The sequence below is a fragment of the Ornithorhynchus anatinus genome, chromosome 12 (genome assembly GCF_004115215.2).
Source record: "Ornithorhynchus anatinus isolate Pmale09 chromosome 12, mOrnAna1.pri.v4, whole genome shotgun sequence".
Lineage (NCBI taxonomy): Eukaryota > Metazoa > Chordata > Mammalia > Monotremata > Ornithorhynchidae > Ornithorhynchus > Ornithorhynchus anatinus.
Window position 1 is genome coordinate 56829789 of NC_041739.1, and position 7000 is coordinate 56836788.

At 47.2% G+C, this 7000-nt stretch overlaps 1 pseudogene; it reads left to right on the forward strand.

Moving 5' to 3' along the window:
* Positions 1–1006: 1006 nt before the first annotated feature.
* On the forward strand, positions 1007–1157 carry LOC114815873 (annotated as a pseudogene).
* The last annotated feature ends 5843 nt before the right edge of the window (positions 1158–7000 follow it).

The window sequence follows — 7000 nt, forward strand, 5'->3', positions numbered from 1 at the left end:
ACCACAGTAGCGGTCCGAATGGCCCCATTCAAGAACGTGCTCCGTGTCTTTTGGAAGAAAGACACTAAGCAGATCTGAGGAGCCTGGTGGAGTGAGCTAACTGGCTTCTCTGTCCATCGTGAAGTTGAGTAAATATTAGCGAATGATGCACCTGGAATCAGGAATATCGAATCCATTCCCGAGGGCAGAAGACAAGCGCAGTCCTAATGCCACAGATCCCTAAGGAGAATTTAGCAAGGGTTTGGGAGTCACTTAACTTCTCTGTGCCTCAGTTACCTCATCTGTAAAGTGGGGATTAATACCGTGAGCCCCGTTTAGGACATGGACTGTGTCCAACCTGATTAGCTTCTCTCTATACCAGCTCCTAATACAGTGCCTGGCACGTAGTGAGTGCTTCACGAATACCATTAACAAACAAAGCAATTTGAGTTTTCTGTGTCTCCTTGAGGGGTTTTTCCATCAACGTAACTAAGAGAGTGAAATGGATGTGAGCAAAGGATGGTTTTACCATGGACATTTCAAAGATATAGGCAGTTTCACCAGGTTCTTCCGATGCCTGGTTATTGGTAGAGATTCACTGTGGTCTCAGAAAACAGCAAGGATCCAGTAGCCAAGGGACCCAGGTGCTAATCCTGCCTCTATTTTGGGGCTGCTGTGTGACCACAGGCAAGTCACTTACTATCTCAGGGCCTCGGTTTACTCCCCTGTAAATTGGGGATAGTAATACCTGCCTTTCCTTCCCTCACAACGCTACTGGGAGGAGAAAATACGTTAATGTGAAAGAGCTTTGGACAAATAAACAGCGCCGTACAAATCCCAGGGATTATTCTTCACTGGTTCAACTCTTCGTAACACCCGCTAGGTGGTGATTAACTTTGGCATGAAAACCAACCAGAAACTCTGCTCTTGACAGGATTTAATGACAGTTCCCTTCAAGGCTCCTTCACAATATGCTAAACAGTTCAAATACTGTAGGGCCACCTTTCCGGGGGACTGAACAAGAGTGATACTTACCTGGCCGGGGAGACACCGTGATCACGTAGATGGTTTTCCCAGGGGTGAGGCTCTGCCATTGCACTCCAGCTGTGCTGACCCCTGCGATTTCCCCAACATTTGTGTGTATTTTTATTACCTTATTTATTTTGTTAATGAGGTGAACATCCCCTGGGTTCTATTTATCGTGATAATGTTGTCTTGTTTTTGTTTTGTCTGTTTTGCTCTGCCCTCTGTCTCCCCCGACTAGACTGTGAGCCCATCGTTGGGTGGGGATTGTCTCTATCTGCTGCCAAATTGTACATTCTAAGTGCTTAGTACAGTGTTCTGCACATAGTAAGCGCTCAGTAAATACTATTGAATGAATGAAATTCCATTCCAGCAGAATCGGGAAGTAGAAGTAGGTTGGGTGGGTCCAGCCTGGATACAACCCACCCAGTTCCTGAGACTCTCTCACACGTGTGCACGTGCGCAAACACACACATTCATTCATTCAGTCAGTCGTATTTATTGAGCACTTACTATGTGCAGAGCACTGTACTATGTGGTTAGGAGAGTACAATGCAACAATAACATATCCATGCAGTTCCTGAGACACACATACACACACTTCCTCAGACTATGACACGCAGACATTCGCGCAGTTCCCGAGTCAGTGACACATCCGCCCCCCACCGCACATACTCTTGCTTAGAAAAGCAGCGTGACCCAGTGGATTGAGCTTGGATCTGGGAGTCAGAAGGACCTGGGTTCTAATCCCACCTCCGCCACTTGTCTGCTGTATGAACTTGGGCAAGTCCCTTCACTTCTCTGGGCCTCCGTTCTCTCAGCTGTAAAATGGGGATAAAGACAGTGAGCCCCATGTGGGATAGGGACTATTTCCAACCACATTTACTTGTATCCTTTCCAGTGCTTAGAACAGTGCTTGGCACATAGTTAACACTTAAGAAATGCCGCAGTTATTATTGTTACCTTTGCAGTTCCTCTGTCTCTCTCTCTCTCTCTCTCATCTCGCCCCCAACCCCCACGCCGGGATTCCAGCCCCCAGAAGCCATGCAAGTGGTCCAGTGGCATCACTGTCATGACTCAGGCCTGAACCTCCTTCCCACCGTATCGTCTGGGCCTCGGAGACGCTGTAGGTTCCTATCAGGCCGTTCCCGCTCCCCCAGGCTTACCCACCGACTTCCGGGATGGCTCTCGGGAACTGACTCGTCAACCCGGAGACTGTCCTGCTTCCGGAAAAATCCTCCCTGCCTCCCCACGCTGGTATCCCTGGGGAATTGAGGGGTGTCTTCCCACAGTTCCTCGGGTTGCCCACCACATTGAGCTGGTCACCCTTCCAGGGGCTGGATGGGGGAGCCCAGGAGACCCTGATGGGAAAAATCACCCAAGCTTCCACCCCCAAGAGAACCTCCAACATTCAAGACGGGGGCCGTACCTCCGGGAGACCTTGCTCCATGCCCAGGGTGTGCCCCCCCCGACCCCCCAACTCCCATTAGAGATGATACCAAGACACCCCCACAGTTCTTTCCTCACTTACCCCAGGGCTCAATGGCTTCTGCCTCGGGATTGAACCGACACTTTAAGCCGTTCATCATCCCTTCCCCTCCGTCTGTTATTAATACTCAGAGACCGATAAAACAAACAATTATTGCCGCCATCTGAGGAGGGCAAGTAATAGGAAAAACAATATGCAAATCTCCAAATTATCTAAAAAGTGCAATACTCGAAGGAACCTTTAGGCAGTAACAGGAGTTTGCTACCAAACAAACCCAAACGAAAACTTGTTCAAACAAACAAAATAACCTCATAAAAGGATCTATTAATGCCCCTGTTTTGCTCATACAGCTTTACAACTCTGCAAATCATATCGCGGGCATAAAGAATAATTTCACCGTGCCAGGGAATACTATTACACAGTCTTCATTAGGGGATTATCAGCCCATTAAAGTCATCAACACCCCATTCGTGAATAATCAACATAATGATGAGTTACTGCCCTACAGCTATAATAAAATCACCCAGTAATGTATACTAATGTAACAATGTGCTAAGTGGCATTGGCAAAAATCAATAAAAAGAGACATTTGTTTCCAAAAGCAATAGCAACGCTTTGGGAAAATATGGCTTAAGTAATGGCTGAGAAAGTTTGCCAGCTTTTCTCATTGCAGTGACTGAGAGGACTCAGTCACTGTTTTTCCTCTGCTCTGATAATAATGATGCTTTGAAGTCATAAAAGGTTCTGACAACGTGGCCTGCTATAAAGGGCACAAGCTTGGGAGTCAGAGGACGAGGGTTCTAATACCAGCTCTGCTCCGTGTCTGCTGAGTGCCCTTGGCTAAGTCACCTCACTTTTCGCTGCCTCTTCTGCAAAATAGAGATTCAGTACCTGTTGTTCCTCCCCCTTAGACTGTTGGATAGGGACTGTGCCCAACCTGATTATCTTGTAATAAAGTTGGTATTTGTTAAGCGCTTACTATGTGCAGAGCATTCATTCATTCAATAGTATTTATTGAGCGCTTACTATGTGCAGAGCACTGTACTAAGCGCTTGGGATGAACAAGTTGGCAACAGATAGAGACAGTCCCTGCCGTTTGACGGGCTTACGGTCTAATCGGGGGAGACGGACAGACGAGAACAATGGCAATAAACAGCGTCAAGGGGAAGAACATCTCGTAAAAACAATGGCAACTAAATAGAATCACTGTTCTAAGCGCTGGGGGAGATACAGGGTAATCACGTTGTCCCACGTGAGGCTCATAGTTAATCCCCATTTTACAGATGAGGTCACTGAGGCAAGAGAAGTGAAGTGACTTGCCCACAGTCACACAGCTGACATGTGGCAGAGCCGGGACTCGAACCCATGACCCCTGACTCTGAAGCCCAGGCTCTTTCCACTGAGCCACGCTGCTTCCATTCATTCATTAGTATTTATTGGGTGCTTACTATGTGCAGAGCATTATACTAAGCGCTTGGAATGTACAAACTACCCCAGTGCTTGGCACATAGCGCTTGACAGATACCCTGATCATGAAGCAGCGTGGCTTAGTGGAAAGAGTATGGGCTTGGGAGTCAGAGGACATGAGTTCTACTCCCGACTCCACCACTTGTCTGCTGTGTGACCTTGGGCAAGCCACTTAACTTCTCTGGGCCTCAGTTGCCTCATCTGTAAAATGGGGATTAAGACTGCGAGCCCCACGTCGGGCAATCTAATTACCGTGTGTCTACCCCAGTACTTAGAACAGTGTTTGGCACATAGTAAGGGCTTAATAAATGCCATTATTATTATTATTATTATTAAATCAGTTTTCTTAGGTGTGATTTACGTGAGGAAGGGCAAGGGAGGATTAGTTCCTCTCAGTCCTGGTAGGGAAAAAAAACAAACCAAGCCAAAAAAATAAATAAACCTGCCAGGTAGTTTGGCTTATGTTTCATCATAAACGACACCAAGGTCCTGTCACAGCACAGACTCTAGAAGTTCCTGCCCAGAGCAGAGGCAAAACCCATTTGCCCCTGAATGCCAAACTCAAAGGATATTTATTGATTCAAAGATACTCTCTTCCATTTTCTGCTTTCTCTAGGATCAAACTGAAGGGACTGGGTCGGCCTTATCCTGACATGGATTTTGGCCCATGAGATTGAAGTTATACAGCAAGAATCAGATTGGGCTGAAGAAGCAGATGATGAACAGCTGCTGCTCCTTGACAGGTGATTGTGGAGAAGAAGGCAGAGGAGAAGAGCAAGAGAAAGAGGGTCTGAGATGGAGTTACGCTTGATTCCTCAGGTGAGTGTGTTCATTTTGAGGCTCTCAGAGGGCTGTAATTCAGGACTGAGGCACCAAGTAACTGTATTCAGTCTTCCATTGGCCTCGAGGTCACTCTACAAGGAATGGAACCCTCTTACGCAAGTACAGGTTAAAGGGAATTTGGTGTTGCGGGGGGAAAAATACCCCCCAAAATGCATTGTTCTGTGCTGACCCAGTTAAGCTACCCAAATAAGTCCATCTGTGTGTGGTGTGAAGACATATTGTGTTTGTGAGACAAGATCGAGAGTCCAGATATTACAAGTCTATAAAGACTTTCCCATCCTTTGTGTTTCAGAGTTTTTCTGGAATTCAGTTTCAAGAGGTGATGGATGTGGTAGGGAGGAATCAAATCAGTGTTTTTTCTTAGAACCCTCTGAACAGTGAAATTATTTAAATTGAGCTGAAGGTTCTCTTTCTCAAGGATGTCTCTCTGGGCCGTCTGAAAAAAATCTGGATCAGAAGCAAAAACTTTGAAAGTCTTTGAAACCTTCTTTGAAAAACATCTCGACTCTGCTTAAATCAAACCTGAAATTTGGAGGGAAAACTTGTTATTAACTTTTGAATGTTCCCTCCCTTGACCCGTCTCCAGAGCTGGTGCTCTGATAATATATTACGGTACCGTGTCATCTAGTGTTGACACTCTGAGTGAGAAATTATTTGCAATTCATCGAAGAGCTACTTTAATAACATACCTGTTGGAATACATCCTTGATGTGACTGATTGCTTAGAGAATGAATCCTACAAAAGGACTTTCTGAGAAACAGGCTTTAAAAAAAAAAATCTGATTTTTTTTTTTCAAGGGGTTTGATGTAGGTCCCCGAAAACCCAGAATTGTCTGGAAACATAAGGGATCTGATTCAATCCCTGCTTTATGGAGGATCAGGCCTGTCTGAAAAGAAGCCAGTCAGAAACTCCAGTGCTTTCAGGTGGGAGGCCTGACAGCCAGTCTAGCCGATCCTACTTATGTGTCCTTTTCGGTGTTTGGGGAGTTTTATGTGTTGATTCAGATTCTCCAGATGCAGCATTCGATACGGTGGGAGTAAAGTTGCCTCAAAGCGTTCCTGAGTCCCTCTCCGTTCCTCAGAGAAGAGATTTGGGCCTAAGTGGCTTGATATCCGTGTGGTCATTCGGCTGTTGTTGGTTAGGAGCGAGATCCAGTATCCCAGATGCCCAGCTCCCCCAAGAACCAGCTGTGTCCATGGCGGCTGGCAGGGAGAGGCTACCCGTCTGGCCATCTGACAAGAGGAGGGAGCGTGGTAGACATCGAGGGAACTCCTTGATGATCAAAGAAAGTCATGTGGTGGGAAGTCTGTGAGAGAGCTACCTGATGGACAATGCGATGTCTGATGCGGGGAGGGGAAGAAAGCTGGAGCCAGTGAGGGAGCTCCTTGATGGAGAGCGAGGGCTATCCGTAGGGAAGAGGGGGATGGAGAGAGAGCAGGAAGCAGCAGCGTCGCCTAGTGGATAGATCACAGGCCTGGGAGTCGGAAGGACCTGGGTTCTAATCCTGACCCCTCTACTTGTCTGCTCTGTGACTTGGGCAAGTCGTTTCACTTCTCTGGGCCTCAGCTCATCTGTAAAATGGGGATTAAGATGGTGAGCCCCATGCGGGTCAGACAGTGTGACCAGCCCGATTAGCTTGTCTCTACCCCAGCTCCTAGAGCAGGGTCTGATGCCTAGTCAGCGCTTAACAAACACCATAATTATTATTAGCTTGGGAGCTACTTGATGGACAGAGAGGATCGTCACCCCATCACAGAGGTCAGCTGATTGAGTGTTGGGCATTTTTCCTCTGTGGGGCTTGTTCCAGCTAATTGAACACACGACAAATAAAGAGCGAGGGGCTGTGTGGGGGTTGTTATGGATGAAAAAGCCAAGCAGGCTCCTGGCTTTGGAACATAAAATGAAAGCGCAATGAGCTTTATTTCCCTCCGCTACAATATTCATTAGAACCACAGCTCACAGATGCGTTGTGAGGAATCGGGCACGGCGCCGCGTACTTTATCCCGTTGACGGAGGGTTTCACTGCGGCCTCCGGTTGAACCAGGCAGGGTTCTGCCGATAGGATGGCGTAGCGGATAGAGTACGGGCCTGGGACTCAGAAGGTCATGGTTTCTAATTCCAGATGCACCACTTCTCTGCTGTGTGACTTTGGGCAAGTCGCTGCACTTCTCTGCGCCTCAGTTCCCCCATCTGTAAAA